Source organism: Heterocephalus glaber, unplaced genomic scaffold (assembly GCF_053883595.1).
Source record: "Heterocephalus glaber isolate CG9 unplaced genomic scaffold, H.glaber_assembly_v1.0 deba00001479, whole genome shotgun sequence".
Classification (NCBI taxonomy): Eukaryota; Metazoa; Chordata; class Mammalia; order Rodentia; family Bathyergidae; genus Heterocephalus; species Heterocephalus glaber.
The window spans coordinates 2,260,524-2,276,505 of NW_028258316.1; the positions used below are offsets into that span (position 1 = coordinate 2,260,524).

The window sequence follows — 15,982 nt, forward strand, 5'->3', positions numbered from 1 at the left end:
ACACGTCCCGGCCCCGCGCGCGCCCGCCCCGCCCTGCCCCGCGCGCCCCCGCCCGACCCGGCCGCGAGCGGGCCAGGCCTGCGGGGCGCGCGGGGGCGGAGTTCGGTGCCCGCCCACCTGCCCGGGCGACAATGCGGTGACCCGGGGGCGGCCCTCGCCGCGCGCCGGAGACGTGCGCCCTGGGTGAGTTTCCGGGCGTCCCTCGGAGGCGGGGGAAGGGCGCGGATAGAGCCCCTCGGAGCCTGCAGAGGCCGCCCTCGAACCCGGGCCGCGCGCGCACCTGCGGGACCCCGTGTTTGTAAACAAACTGCGCGCCTAATGAGGCTGGCGGGGGCGCGCGGGGCGGGGAGGTGGGCGGGGCCTCCGGGAGGAGCGGCGCTCGGCCCCGCCTGGAGGCGGTCGCTGGAGAGAGCGGGTCGAGTCCCCGCAGCTGGTCGGGGCGCGGGGTGACCTGGCCATGCTCGCAGGCCTTCCCGACCTCGAGCCTCAGTTTCCCCATCTGGCCCCAGTGAAAAGAGGGATAAGCCCCCATCCGGACCTTCCGCACGGGGCCACCGAGGTGAAAACGAGGAGCCCTGTCCCCTTTTCTGTGCTTTGGAAGGCTCAGTACGCGGACACAGTTCAGGTCTCGTTCTAGGGGCCGATTACTCGAGGGTGTACATAAGGCACTTTTAAAATATAATTTGAGCGAGACGTGCAATGCAATCCAGTATTACAAGATAAAGTGTCCGTGTGGTGGATCCTGAGAAAGCGGTAAAATTGTATAGATTCTTGACTAGATCACCAGTGCCTTCGTTAGAATTTTTGCTTTTCTTTTTTTTCCTTTTTTTTTTCCTGTGTTTTTGGCCAAGGGGTTTTTTCATACCAAGAATGGACTGCTCCCCGGAAAAGAACACAGGACACCGCGGACGAAGGGAAGGTCCTGTTTTTAGCACAGCTTCCAACAGGTTGTCGGGATCGCAGTTCACTAGTACTAAGGACTTATGCTCTTCCTTCCAATGTCCACTGCTTCAGCTGGATCGAGTTGTCCAAGGCCTCCAGCCCAAGAGTGGGTGGGCGGGGCCGGAAGAGTCCTCCCCAGGAGAGGAAGACTGGGTCCTCACTCCTCCTAGACCGCTGGGAAAGGCTCCCTCGCTCTGGCCCACTGGACACCCAGGCTCCAAGTCACACCCAGTTTCTCCATCTCAGAGCCGTCCTTGTAATGACTCTTGGTGGTGGAGAGAGGGGAACCAGTCCACGGCGTTCATCCTTGTGATCACTCCGTCGTTTGGGGGTCCGCGTAGCTGGGCTGTAGCAGTTCTGATTCCCAAAGCAGTCTCCCGCTGGCGAGGGTCCTTGCTTTCGATGATAACATGAAATAAAACCAAAGCACAAGTTTACAGGAAAAAGTTTTCATTGGCAAGAAAGAGAAAATGGTGAGGGACTTCAGCCTGAGGCCCTGAAGAAGATCAGGTTGGCCGGCAAATAGGAGAGAGACAGGAGAGGACCCAGCTGGGGCGGCCGGAGGGTGCTCTTGGTGGAAGGGGTCCAATTGGACCCCGGAAGTCAGTTTTTATCCAGCTGTGATTTGAGCTGGGTAGATGTTGTAAACCCCAAGGAAAATCCCAAAAACAAAACAAACAGCATGATGATGCACACCTGTAATCCCAGCACTCTGGGAGACGGAGGCAGGAGAATCCAATGGTCAAGCCCAGCCTGGGAGATTTAGTGACCTATTGGGAACCTGTCTCAAAATAAAGAATAAAAAGGACGGGGGCCGGGGATTTAGCTCAGTGGTGCCGCCACCTGCCTGGCAAGCGCAAGGTCCTGAGTTTGATCCCCGGTACTCCCACTCCCCCAAAAAAGAATAAAAACGGCTGGGGATGTAGCTCAGTGACAGAGACTCTGGTTTCCAACCCCAGTGCCAAAAACACAAGCACGCAAGTGAGTTTTTCCTCCTTGCCCCCTGAACCTGCTGCTTCCCTTGTGTGTGAGGGGCGTTCCCACAAACGCCGGCCCCGGCTTTATTTTGGTGACTGCCAGCACCAAGAGCAGCTTCACCTCTCACTTCCAGGAGCAGCTGTTCTGTGCCAGGCTTTCAGGGGAGGAAACTGAGGCCCAGGACTTGCCCAGGCCCAGAGCCGACATGGAGGGAAGCTGAGACCCGAGACCCCAGCCCTTGGGTCACTTTCCCTGGTCAAAGCCTCCTAGCCCCTCCTTGCTGTCTCTGCTGGGCTGGGGCTGGGAGACCTTGGGCCCTCACTGGCAGAGCAGAAGGGCAGTGTGGCAGGAGGGCCTGGGGCAGAGTCCTTGGAACCAGTGTCCCATCCAAGCCCTGATGCCGCTCCCCAAGGAAGGCCCGGCTTCTGTCCCTGCCACCTGGGCCACATCCTCCCGGACACTCTGGCCACCAGGACCGGCTGCCTCTCACTCCTCACAAGGCCAAAAGGAGCCGCTTTTACAGTCGGCCTGGACCAGGAGTGCACAGCCACCAGTGCCTGTGGGCTGGCCATGGATCCGCAGTGGTCCCCAGAATGAGGGCCAGAACCTGGCCTCCCTGGGGCCCGCTGACTCTTCCCTCACTGTCCACTCGCACTTGGCCAGATGGCTCAGCCCCTGGTCCTTTCCAAGGCCAGCGGAGTGCCCAGGAAGCCACATCAAAGGGAGGGGCCAGAAACTCAGCTGCCTGCCCGCAGGCTGGTGCGGCCGGGGAAGGGACTAGGGTGGCCCTGGCTGCTCTCCGCCACTGCACCAGGCTCTCCTGTCTCAGGCTTCAGGTCTCAGGGGTCCCCTCCCGCTGAAGTTGGGCCCCCTCGGGCAGAGCCTGGTCCTCCAGCTCTGGGAGGGGACTGCACTGCTCCCGGGCCAGGCAGTGGCAGGAGGAGGTCTTGACCCAACCTGAGTCCTGGCTGTCTCCCCTCTGATGGGACAGAGCCCCGAGAACAAAACTCTCAGCCTTCTAGGTGCTCAAGAGCTGGAAAACGAGCCAGGCGTGGTTGCGTATCCCAGTTATCCCAGCACTCAGGAGGCTGAGGCAGGAAGATTGCTGTGAGTTCAAGGCCACCTTGGGCTACAAAGTGAGTTCAAGACCACCCTGAGCTACATAGCAAGATGTCAAAACAGAAGAAAGAGCTGGAAAACAGATGAATGTCTCTTCCTCTCTCCCAGCCTCCACCTGCGGGCCTCCCTGTAGCCAGCCTGCCTCCCACTCAACCAGGAGGCCCTGGAGGCTTCGCTCCAGCCAGCAGTGGGCCCAGAGCCTCTGCTGCCGCCACCTCCTCCACATGCCAGCCCCTGCAGCCACAGAGCATCACAGTGCGGAGCCTTTGTTTGTACATCAGTTTCCTGAAAGTTCAGTTAGCGTGAGTCTTGCCCCAGGTACTGATCGGCTCTCTGCAGGTTTTGTAAAAATAATCGTTTCAGGGTGGAGATGTAGCTCAGTGGTATGGCCTTTGCCTAGCATGCACAAGGCCCTAAATCCAATCCCTGCAAATCATGATACTATAGCAATAAATAATGAGTTTCTGAGCAAACCCCGACCTGTAGGAGATTCTGGAGGGCATGTAGAGCAGAAGTTTCTAGTTATATAATTTACTGCTGCTTGCTGTGTGCCTGGCGCTGGGTACTTTCAAAGAATATTTTTCTTGGTGTTTTTTTTGAGACAAGGTCTCACTATGGCTGACCGGAGGAGGAAGGGAGACAGTGTCTACCCACTGGTCCAGGCCGGGGCCTCAGTGGGCCTGTGCATCCTGGGAACAGGGCGGAGCCTCAGTCGATGGACTGACAGCCATGAACAAATGCTGGGCACAGCGTGGCTGCAGATACCCAGTGCTACCGAGAAAAACCAAGCAGCAGAGCAAGGGAGGGCCAGGCTGGTGTGGTCAGGGCAGCTAAAGACCTGTAATAACATTGAGAGTCATTTTTATTAATTAATTTGTATGTTTTTTTAATTTTCTCTACTTTCTTTCTTTCTTTTTTTTTTTTTGAGACAGGGTCTTGCTTTGTAATCCAGGCTGGCCTAGAATTTGTGTCGATCCTCCTGCTTCAGCCTCCCATTCCCAAGTGGTGGGATTATGGGTGTGTGCCACGTTTAATTTTTTGGTACCACAAGGGGTTGAACCCAGGGCCTCCCACATGCTAGGCAATCCCTCTACCACTGAGTTGTACCTGGCCCTTTATTTTTCTTCTCAATCATTAGTACTTTCCTTTTTTTTCTGCAGCTAGCAGGTGTTGCTAGGTAACAGAAATTGCATTTGTTTTAATGAGTCGTCATGATGTGGTCTGGGAAGAGCTCTGGCCCTTGGATCTCCAGGGATGCTTTCGCAACTCTGCACAGGTGACTCTAACACTGGGGCCTTGCCCGACAGAGCAGGGCCCCCAAGACAGTAAGATAAATGTCTCTACAAGAGTTGAAGACATAACAGAAATTACTGGGGTATTTTGGTTCATTTGAGACAGGGTCTCGCTATGTAGTTCAGGCTGGCTTTGAACTCCCCTAGACTGGCCTCAAACTCATAGAGATCCTCCTACCTCAGCCTCCCAAGTGCTGGGAGTACAGGCCTTCGCCATCACGCCCAGCAAATAATTGGATTCCAAAAAGAGGATTAAGCAGGATACAAAATCTACATTAAATTAATAGCTTTTCTATTCACCAATAATAAATTTGCTGACAAGGAAATTGAGAAAATAATTCCATTAACAATAGCTTCAAAAAACAAACCCTGGGGGCCCACCCAACCAAGGCAGTGAAAATCACAAAGATTACTGAAGAAAGTGACTGAAGAAGATACCAGGAGAGGGAAGGGGCCATGTTCATGGGTGAGGGAATTAATGTTTCAGTGGGTTAATTTTCAGCAGTACTGGGAACTGGACCCAGAACCTTTGCACTGAGCTATGTCTCCAGCCCCTGTCTTATTTTTTTTGGTATCGGGGATCAAACTCGGGTCCTTGCACTTGTGCAGCAGGTGGCGAAACCACCGAGTTAAATCCCTGGCCCCCTTGTCGTTTATTTTGAGACAGGGTCTCGCTATGTTGCTAGCATGCCCAGGCTTAAATATTTGGTCCTCCTGCCTCAGCCTACCAGAATGCTGGAATTTCAGTTGTGTGCTACAATGCCTGGCAGAATTAAAATTATTAAAATAACTATATTACAAAGGCTACATACAGGTTCAGTGCAATGCTCAGCAAAATGTGAATAACATTTTTCACAAAACTAGAAAAAAACTCCTAAAACCAATCCCAAGCAAAAAGAGCAAGACTGAGGCCTCACGATACCTGATTTTAAATTACATTGTAGCTGGGCACCATAGTGCACATCTGTGATCCCAGCATTTGGGAAGCTGAGGCAGGAAGATTGCCACAAGTTCAAGACCAGCCAAGTTCAAGTCCACTGTGAACTGCATGGCAAGAACCTGTCTCAAAAAATAAAATAAAGGCCAGGGATTTAGCTCAGTGGTTTTGCCACCTGCTGCGCAAGTGCAAGGGCCTGAGTTCAATCCCCGGTACCAAAATAATAATAATAATAATAATAACAATAAAATAGAATAGAATTACAAAACAAGAATTGTATGAAAAATGTTCAGCTGGGGATTTAGCTCAGTGGTTCTGTTCTGCCGCCTGCCTCGCAAGCCCAAGGTCCCAAGTTCGATCATCCCCGGTACCAAAAAATAAAAAAATAAAAAGTTTCACTGGGAGGATATTTAAAAAAAAAAAGAATTCAAAAAACAACAAATGCCGCTAAGGATGGGGGCCACTTGTACACCGCTAGTGGGAATGTAAATTACACCATTACCATGGAAATCAGTAGGGAGGTTCTGCAAAAAACTAAAAATAGGACTACCATATGACCTGGCTACCCTACTCTTCGGTGTATAACTGAAAGAATTAACGTCAGCACGCTGTAGGACCAGCGGCACACCAGGGTTTGTTGGAGAACTGGCTTCAGACCCCATCAACAGATGGGTGGTTTATATACACAATGAAGTATTACGTAGTGGCGAAGAGGAATCTAGTTGTCTCTGTAGGAAATTAGATAGAACTGGAGATGACCATGAAATAAGGTGACTGAGACAAGTATGACACGTTTTTGCTAATGTGTGGGATCTAGGAGAGATGGCACAAAGGCAGAGGGAGGTTATTATAAGACAAGAGGACCGGAGAAAGGGGGGGAAGTGGGTGTAAGGGAGGTAAGGGCTGGAAACGCTGTTAATGGTATCACTAAGAGCTTGATGTCACCACGAGCCTAGGGAGGTGAAAGGATGTCCACTCCACAGCAGCATGCGGGGCGTTGCTGATCTTTCATTTTCAAAGATGCATCTGGGGCCCAGTCCCAGCCCTTCACCCACAGCCCCGCTGCCCAAGCCGGGCCTCTCCTGTCTCTCTCGCTCACATTGAAGTCGGGCCTGACCTTCCTCAGGGCCGCAGGCTCAAGTCCCTCACCGTTTTCTCTTTCTAATTAAGGCTTTTTTTTGTTTTTAGGCCAGGTGTGATAGCTCACACCTGTAACCCCAGCACTCGGGAGGCTGAGGCAGGAGGATTGCACGAGTGTGAGGCCAGCCTGGGCTACATAGTGAGACCCTGTTTAAAAAAAAAAAGAGTAGTTTTCTTCCTTGTACCAATAAAATGTTTCTAAGTAGATAAAATTAAGAATTGCTGGGCTGGGGATTTAGCTCAGTGGTTTTGCCACCTGCTGTGCAAGTGCAAGGACCTGAGTTCAATCCCCCGGTACCAAAAACAACAAAAAAAAAGAATTGCTGTATGTGGGCGATGGATATGTTAATAGGTTGACTTGCAGTATTCGGTTTGTGTTTTTTTTTTTTTTGGTACTGGGGATCGAACTAAAGTCCTTGGGCTTTCAAGGCAGGCGGCAGAACCACTGAGCTAAATCCCTGGCCCAGTATGCGGTTTGTAATGTATGTGTATCTGAAAGTATGTTTACACTGTACATATGTATGATTTTATTTGTCAAAAAAAGAAAGATAGGCAGAGCCGGAGACGGGCAATGCCTGGCACTGAGCAGTGAGGAGTGGGCAGCAGCGCGATACAGCGAGCCAGGGATCGCTTACACCTGAGAAGAAGCACAGAGCAGCCCATGCCAGAAGAGAACCCAAGTGAAGCGTGGAGGACGGCCTCCTCGGGCGACCGCGAGTGTCAGTTGTCCCAAGGCATTCTCAGCAGCCACACGTTCTTAGCTGAGATCCCTGTATTGGAATCTTAAGACTCCACCTGCTGTTGGAGAAACTTGTGAATACCTCTCGCTGTCCCTAGGAGAACCCGTCTCATACCTTTACAGCTGTCCCCGGGTATTAAGGCTCCTGAAATGTTATTGACACTGGATTTGGTGGAACAGCAATCATGACCAGGATCAGCAAGAGCAGCAAGATGCTGCAGCACACTGACAAGCAGATACAGTGTGTCCTGTAGGACGGCTGGGTCTCTTGACAAGCCTAGGAATTTGACCCTCTGTGATTGTGACAGTTCAGGAAGATCAAGCCAAAGAATGCAGAACAGCCAGAGCGTGAAGAGAAGCAGGCCTGGGGTCTGGCTTTGCTGCCTGGGAAGGACTTGGTATCCATGACTGTGGAACAACCCCTCCTGAAGATACTGCACTGCTCGGGTCCCTCTTGATGGAGCTGCAGGACTGGGAGGGGAGCTAGCTGAGGTGTGGCCCCTGCTGTACCGACTCCCCAGGCTCCGGCTTGATTAGCAGGCCCATCCGAGGAGTTGGGGTCCATCCCAGCAGGGAATGAACCCACAGGGAAGGGGTACTGTGGCAGCTGCTGCTCCTGCCGCAACTGCCAGCATTGCTGGAGCCCCAGCCCAGTGCCCATGGGAAGGGGGACTCCATCCCCTCTCAGAGGCAGAGCAACCCGACCTCCAGGCATTATGGCTCCTCCATATGAGACCACCCCTGGGCCCGCCATGGGCTTCCTCCTGCTTGAGGGACACCAACAGGCACACCCCCCAGGAATGAGACCCCTCCACCAGGAGTTAAGCTCTGCCTCCCCTGGGAACGCGTCCACCAAAACCCTAGGATACTGTTGATCCATCTCAGTTATGTTTTCCCCCACAGTGTATCTTGTGAAATTGTATAGATTGATTGTGAGCTTTTTGTCCCCTCTTTCTGCATTGATAATAGCTAATAATAAATGCATACAGCAATAGAAAGGAAGGAAGGAAGGAAGGAAAGAAAGAAAGAAAGAAAGAAAGAAAGAAAGAAAGAAAGAAAGAAAGAGAAAGATAGAAAGAAAGAGATTGTGTTACTAGTTTAATTTTTTTCTGGTACCAGGGTTCAAACTCAGGACCTTGCGCTTGCCAGGCAGGAGCAGTCCCACTGAGCTACATCCTTGGCCCTAGTTTAAATTTTTTAAAAATGAAAACTAGCAAATTTTGGCACATTTTAGGGGGGAAAAATCCTAAGATTTCTATAAAAAAATACAGGCTACATGGAAATTTTAAATTATGGGAAGGTTTAAATAGCAGCTTGGTTCTTGAAAGATGAATCTGAGGACATTGGCTAGAACAAACCTCAGAGAAACAGAGAGGAAATAGAAGAATTGGAAAATTCAAGTTCAGAAACAGAGGAGGGTTACATCGCCCTTCCAGTAGGAGCTTGGGAGATGGAAGGCACAGGAAGAAGAAGGACTTTAGCCAGAAGGTGGAAGATGGGGCAATGAGCTGCAGGACTCAGTCCAAGGCTCAGGAACTGGGATGAACCAGAGTAAACCCACACTTTTATTCTTCAGTACTGGGGAACTGAACTCAGAGCCTTTGCACTGAGCGATATCCCCAGATCCTTTTGAAGTTTTGGGTACTTTGCTTGTTTGGTTTCTGTTTCTGAATTTGTGATCCTCTTGCCTGGTCCTTCTGAAGCGCTGGCATCACAGGGGTCCTTAAAGCCACACCTTTTATTTTTGTTTTGTCTTTTGAGTCAGGGTCTTCCACTGTAGCCCAGGCTGGCCTCGAACTCGAGGCGATCCTAAGTGCTTCGATGCAAGGCCTGTGCCATTATACCTGGCTTCAAAAGAAAATTTTAGCGCTGGGGCACAGCTCTGTGTAGAGCACTTGCCCAGTGTTATGCTTGTATCTGGCCATCCACCCACAACCTCATCTGCTCGGAGGTGGGGCTTTTGGGAGGTGGCTGGATCTAGGGCAGCGGTGGTGAACCTAGGGCACACATGCCAAGGGGCAGCCTGCTGTTTGTTATCACTGAAAGCTCTAAAATGTTCCCCCTGCTGACCTAGGGTATGTGAATATGGATTAAGGGTGTGTGGCACTAAATTAGCCCACTGATAGGGTTGGCATAGCTCTGGGTGTGGATAATGGGAAGGCCCACCCTGGGTGTGGGTGGCACCATCTAATAGGCTTACAGTCTGGGGGGGATAAGAGAACAGAGAGAAGCACCATGAGCTGCTGTTTCTCCAACATACCTCCTTGCCATGCTGTGCTGCCTTGGAGCCAACTGACTCTGGACTGAAATCTCTACAGACTGTGAGCTAGGATAAGTCTCTCCCCTGTTACTGGTGAGTGCTCAGTATTGTGTCCCAGCAATTTGAAAAGCAATTAAGACACCATGCATGCATGAGGCCCTGAGTTCAATCCCCAGCCCTGCAAAAAACAAAGCAAAGCAAAATCTGAAATAAAATGTTCACTAGAGGAGTTCCATTTCATGAACTTGAAGAAGCTTTTGGCCATTATTATTATTATTATTATTATTATTATTATTATTATTTTGAGTCAGGGTCTCGCTAAGAAGTTAACTCACTATGTATTCCAGGGTGGCCTCAAACCCATAGGAATCCTCCTGCCTCAACCTCCTGAGTGCTGGGATGTCCAGCTAGGTCTCCCTATTTTTGTTTTTTGGTACCAAGGATCGAACTCTGGTCCTTGCGCTTGTGAGGCAGGTGGTGGAACCACTGAGCTAAATCCCCAGCCCAGGTCTCCCTAATTTTAAAAGATGGAGATCATACAATGTCTCTCTTCTGACTAGACCAGAATGGAACTTAAAGCCATGCACAGAAAGTTGGAAGCTTCCCAAGCGTTTAGAGATTAGGGTGTGGCAAACTGGCCGGAAAGTGAGCTCGCCCTGTCGCTGGTAAAGTCCCAGGACACAGGAGCAGAGCAGTTCCCAAAGCCCTGAGCTTCAAGTCAATCACAGAGTGCTACCTTCAGTTCCTCTTGTGAAAACTCAAGCAGGTTTCTTATAGGACAGCCTAGACTGATGCCGGCCTGGGGGCTGGGTGTGGCAGACACCTCTGCCCAGGATCAGTGGTCTGCAGTGGCACAAGCTTCCTGGCGGTCCATAATCTGGCTGTGTGACGTCCACTCCCAGTCAGGGTCCACTGACTCCAGCTAAATTCTCCCCTCTGCATTAACCGTGTGTTCTCCTCAGCACAGACATGCTGTGCCCTCACTCTCCACTCCTGCCTGCCCGAACCTTGTTATCAGCAGGTGTCCGAGGCCTGCCCAGCTCCCCCTTCCCACACTGGTCATGAATAAACGCTGCACGTCCTGGGAGTCCTTTGTCCTTGCTGCCCAGAGCAGCTCAGATCAGCCTGAGACTCAGTTTCTCTCACGGCTCTGTCGGTGAGCTTTTAATTTCCTCTTTCCTGTCTCTTGGATGTTGTACTGGCTTGAAGGAGGCCAGGACCCCTGCAGGGCTCTCTGGTAAGCCCCCTTCCCTTCCCCTGTAGCTGGGAGATTTGAATGATGGCTGCCCCTGTGCTCAGGGTCACCGTGATCTTTCATAGCAGTCCTCCCCCTTCCTGCGCAGCACACTTGATCCCTACTTTAATTGGCCCACACCTGCCTGCAGAGCACGTTTCTTTTCCTGCCTTTAGTAAACGTAAAACCTCGCTAGCTTTTGCGCTTGTCTTGACTAAGTCTTTGTTCAGGACAGAATCAACCTAGAAAACACTTCTGGAAGGAGACTCCAGCACCCCAAAGCATGGTGACAATGCACTGTTCAGCAACGAGTGGATCACAGAAGAAACCACACAGGAAATAGGAAAAACTTGAGAAATAAAAGCAGAAATGGACCATATACCAAGAGATACTGGGTATGCTGAAAGTCGTGCTTGGAGAAATGCTGTAAACGCCTGCGTTGACAAAGAATAGATACACCAGGCTTCTAAGCCCAGCACTTGGGAGGCTGAGGCAGGAGGACCATAAGTTCAAGACCAGCCTGGGCTACGTAGTGAGTTTGAAGCTAGCTTGGGCTACAGGAGACCCTCTTTCTTTCTTTCTTTCTTTCTTTCTTTCTTTCTTTCTTTCTTTCTTTCTTTCTTTCCTTTCCTTTCCTTCTTTTCTTTCTTTCTTTTTTGGTACCAGGGATCGAACTCAGGACCTTGTGCTTGCGAGGCAGGCAGCAGAACCACTGAGCTAAATCCCCGGCCTGAGACCCTGTCTTAATATCCACAAAAAGAAAGGAAAAAAGAAAGCTCAAATCAATACCTTAACCTTCCACCTCAAAGGATCAACTAAACTCCAAGCAAGCAGAAGGAAGGAAACTAGCAGATAAATACAGTAAAGAGTGGATGGAAATAGAATCAATGAAATTAAAATTGTCAAGCATTTATTTAGGCTCACCAAGAAAAAATAACTTTAAAAAGAGAGGACTGACAATACTAAACGCAGGAATAAAAATGAGGATTACCAAGGACCCGAGTTCAATCTCCGGTACCAAAAAAAAAAGAGGATTACCATTGAGACCCAGAAACAGAAAGGATTACAAGAGATCACTCTGAACAATTAGACACCAACAAATTAGATAAAGGACAGAAAGTAAACACATGTCGAGGAACACACAAACTACCAAAATGACTCCAGAGAAAACAGGAAGTCTGAAAAAAAGATATGATAAAGAGATTGAAGCAGTAACCAAAAACAAACAAATAGAAACTTTCAACAAAGTAAAGCCCAGGACCAGATGGCTTCACTGGAGAATTCTACTAGATGTTTAAACAAGAATTTATCACAGTCCTTTCCAACCTTTCCCCAAAATAGAGAGAACACTTCCTGTTCATTTCAAGAGGCCACTGTTACCCTGGTACAAGCCAGATAAGCATGTCAGTAGAAATTAAAACTACATCCGGTGGATTTAGCTCAGTGGCTCCTCCGCCTGCCTCACAAGCACAAGGTCCCGAGTTTGATGCCTGGTACCAAAAAAAAAAAAAAAAAAAAAAAGCTACAGCCAGGCATGGTGCCACATGCTGGTCGTCCCTGGACTCGGGAGGCTGAGGCAGGAGGATGGCCACAAGTTCAAGGCCAGCCTGGACTACATAGTGAGTTAAGGAGAGCATGAACTACATAGCAGGACCCTGTCTCAAAAAAAAAAATCAGTAAATAATTTTAAAAGTTTGAGATAGACCTCATTAGGTCATTAAATTGTCCAAGCTGGGCTCAAACTTGCAATTTTCGTGCCATAGCCTTACAGAGCCCTGGGATTACAGGTGTGTGGCACTGTGCCCAGCTAGCTTTTCTTTTTCTTTCTTTCTTTCTTTTTCTTTCTTTCTGAGGCAGGGTCTTGCTAGGTGGTTTAGGCCTTGAGCTCACTATGTAGCCCAAGCTGGCCTCAAATTCACAGCAATCCTGCTGCTTCAGCCTCCTGAGTACTGGGGTTACAGGCGCATGCCACCACACCCGGCCACTGGCTAACTCTAAAGCTCTTCACATTGCTACTTTTAAGTCAGCTCAGACAGTTGACAGATCACTCCGTGGGAAAAGACATCAGAGCCCCATGCGATGTCCCTGCACTTGGGGTCATGAGGGGTTAGAAGCTGAGCTGAAGATTCTCTAAAGTACAGGGAGGAGACTGTGTGTTTGTGTTTGTGTGTGTGTGTGTGTGTGTGTGTGTGTGTAAGAGAGAGAGAGAGAGAGAGAGAGAGAACGGCGTGCAGGCACAGAGCGGGGAAGAGGAAAGGTGAGGGGCACGGTGGCCACCACAGGCTCTTCCCTGCCGCCACCGCGTGCTGTCCCTTGAAGTCAAGGTGCCGGGGCTGCAGGACCAGGCCTGAGCCCATGTGGGCGGGCCATGTGGATGGTGGTGTACTGCGGAGGGGAGCTGTCCCTTCCCTCCCACCTCGGCCAGAGGAGAGGAGAGGAGAGGAGGTGCCAGAGCTTCCGTCAGAGCCAGCACTGGCCGCAGGTGGGCCCTGCACGTGTCCAGCTGGCAGGGCCTCACCCAGGCTCCCCACCTTGGCCCACCGTACAGAGTGGTGGACACAGCAGGGGGAGGTCACAGGCCAGGGGAGAGCAGGGCACCAGGCAAGGGCTTCGTCGGAGAGCGGAGAGTGTGGTTGGGGTGACCCTGGCGCCCTGAGAGATGGGGGCAATGTGGCAGAAGTGGCAGCCTCCCGTGGCCCAGCAGGGTTGTCCACAGTGTGCGGGCCACAGCAAAGAACAGAGGATGGGAGCCGCCTCTGCTTCCAGCGCCACCAACTGCAAGTGTCGAAAGTCCCACAGGAAGCTCTCGGGGCCAGATGAGCTCGTGGCCCCATTTAAAAACAAGAGATTTTAATTGGGGAATAATTGTATCTTCACTGAAAAGCTAGGAAGAGTTCCTGGAGACCCTCATTCCCCAGTTTCCTCACGGTGACTCATCAAGGAAGAGCCCATGCTGGGATTAGGACGGAGATGCTTCCAAGTTTGTTCCACCTTCCCAAAATTGCCTGGGCTGAGTCTTTTGTGATTCTATATGAATTTCTGATAGTTTTCGTATTTCTGGGAAGAATGCCATGGGGATTTTGATAAGGATTGTGCTGAACCAGACATGGTGGTAATCCCAGTACTCGGGAGGCTGAGGCAGGAGGATCACCAACAGTCCAAGGCCAGCCTGGGCTACATAGCAAGACCCTATCTCTAAAAACAAACAAACAAACAATAAAAGGACTGTGTTGAATGTACATCACTTTGGGTAGAGTGAACATTTTAACAATATTCGTTCTTCCAGTCCATGAACATAGGATGTCTTTTTGTATTTATGTTTCTTAAGTGTCTCTCAACGCTTTGTAGTTTCAGAGTATAGGTCTTTCATCTCCTTGGTAAAATTTATTCTGAGGTATTTTATTGCTTTTGATGCTTCTTGTAATGGAGTTGTAATGGACATCTCCATTATTGATGTAGAGAAAAGCAATTGAGTTTTGTATTGATCTTTGTATCCTGCACTTTGTCTAAATTCATTTATTAGTTCTAATAGTTGTTTTTTTATCTTTATTTTTATTTATTTATTTATTTATTTTTGGTACCAGGGCTTGAACTCAGAACCTTGAGCTTGCAAGGCAGGCGCCGGAACCACTGAGCTAAATCCCTGGCCCCAGTTGTTTTTTTTTAAAATCACCAAGGTTTTGTTTTGTTTTGTATGACATAGGGTCTCACTATGTAGTTCAGGCTTCCTTTGAACTCGTGGCGATCCTCCTGCCTCAGCCTCCTGAGTGCTGGGATTACAGTAGTGCACCACTACGCGTGGCTAAGGTTTCTTACATACAGAATCATGTCTTCTGGAACAGAGGTAATCTTACTTCCTTTCCAGTTTGGCTGCCTGTTTATTTCTTGTCTGAGTGGCCTTGCCAGTGCCTTTGGTACTCCACAGGACATGAGTAATGACAGTGAGTATCCTTGGCTTCTGATTTTATCCAGAAAGAATGATGAACTTTGTGAAAAGCTTTTTCTGCATTGTTTGAGATGATTGTATGGTTGTATGTTTCATTTTGTTAATGTGGTACATCCCATTGATAGATTTGAATATGTTGAACCAAACTTGGATCTCGGGCAAGTCTCACTTGGTCATGATAAGTGAGCTGATACCAAATTATATTATAAAGTGATAGCAAGTGCCAAGTGTCTTGGTTAGTTTTCTCATTGCTGAGACAAAATACCAAACACTCACAGTTAAAGGGGGAAAGGTTTACTTCAGCTCACAGATTGTAGAGGTTTCAGTCCATAGTCAGCTACCTCCAAGGCAAGGTAGCATACCAGAGAAGCATCACAAAGAAGAACCAGTTCATGGCAAGCAGGCAGGAGACAGTGAAGCAGCAGCAATAGCACCCATAAGCTGCCTTCCCTCTCTCCCTTTATATTCCATCCAGGCTATAAAACTATTGATTGGTGCAAAGCTGGGTGGGGCTTCCATTATCTACACTCAGAACTATGCTAATCCCAATCAGTGGACTACTTTAGTACCACACACCCTTAAACCCAGTATCACACACCTTAGACCCATCTAGCTCTGAAAAGCCCCACATACCAACACATAAGGCTATGGGGGGACATCTAGATCTAGATATAAGCCATACACGAAGCATGGTGGTACATGCCTGTAATTCCAGCATCTTTGATGGCTGAGGCAGGATGATCATAAGTTTGAGATCAGCCTGGGCAACTTAGTGAGACCCTGTCTCAAAATAACAGGGCTGGGATGCAGCTCAGTGGTAGAGCATTTATCCAGCATGCATAAGACCCTGGGTTTGATCCCCAGTACAAAACAAAAAGAAAAGAAAAGAAAAGATGCCAGGTTAGGCCTCCATAAAGAAAAGAAAAACTATATAGTAATCAAAACAGCATGGTACTAGCATTAAAAGAGATACACAGAGGGCCAGGGATTTAGCTCAGTGGTTCCACCGCCTGGCTCGAAAGCACAAGGACCCGAGTTTGATCCCTGGGACCAAAAAAGAAAAAAAAAAAAGAGAGAGAGAGATACACAGAACAAAGAAACAGAATGCCAAGCCAAAAATAAGCCCAAGCATATAATCCAATGAACTTTCAACATGGGCCCCAAAAAATGATGCTGAGAAAATTAGATTTCCACATGCAAATAAATGAAATCAGAACCTCATCTTATGCCATAGGCAAAAATGTATTAAAGACCTAAGCATAAAACCTGAAACTATAGGGCCAGGGATGTAGCTCAGTGGTTCCACCACCTGCCTTGCAAGCGCAAGGTCCCAAGTTCAATCCCCAGTACCAAAAAAAAAAAAGAAAACCTGAAGCTATAAAAATCCTAGAAGAA

At 49.4% G+C, this 15,982-nt stretch overlaps 1 pseudogene across 1 annotated transcript; it reads left to right on the plus strand.

Annotated features, from left to right (window-relative positions):
* Positions 1-45: 45 nt before the first annotated feature.
* Positions 46-15,670, plus strand: LOC147826028 (small nuclear ribonucleoprotein-associated protein B' pseudogene; annotated as a pseudogene). The gene is made up of 2 exons (XR_015439800.1): positions 46-183; positions 852-15,670. The product of XR_015439800.1 is annotated as a small nuclear ribonucleoprotein-associated protein B' pseudogene (transcript).
* Positions 15,671-15,982: the final 312 nt, after the last annotated feature.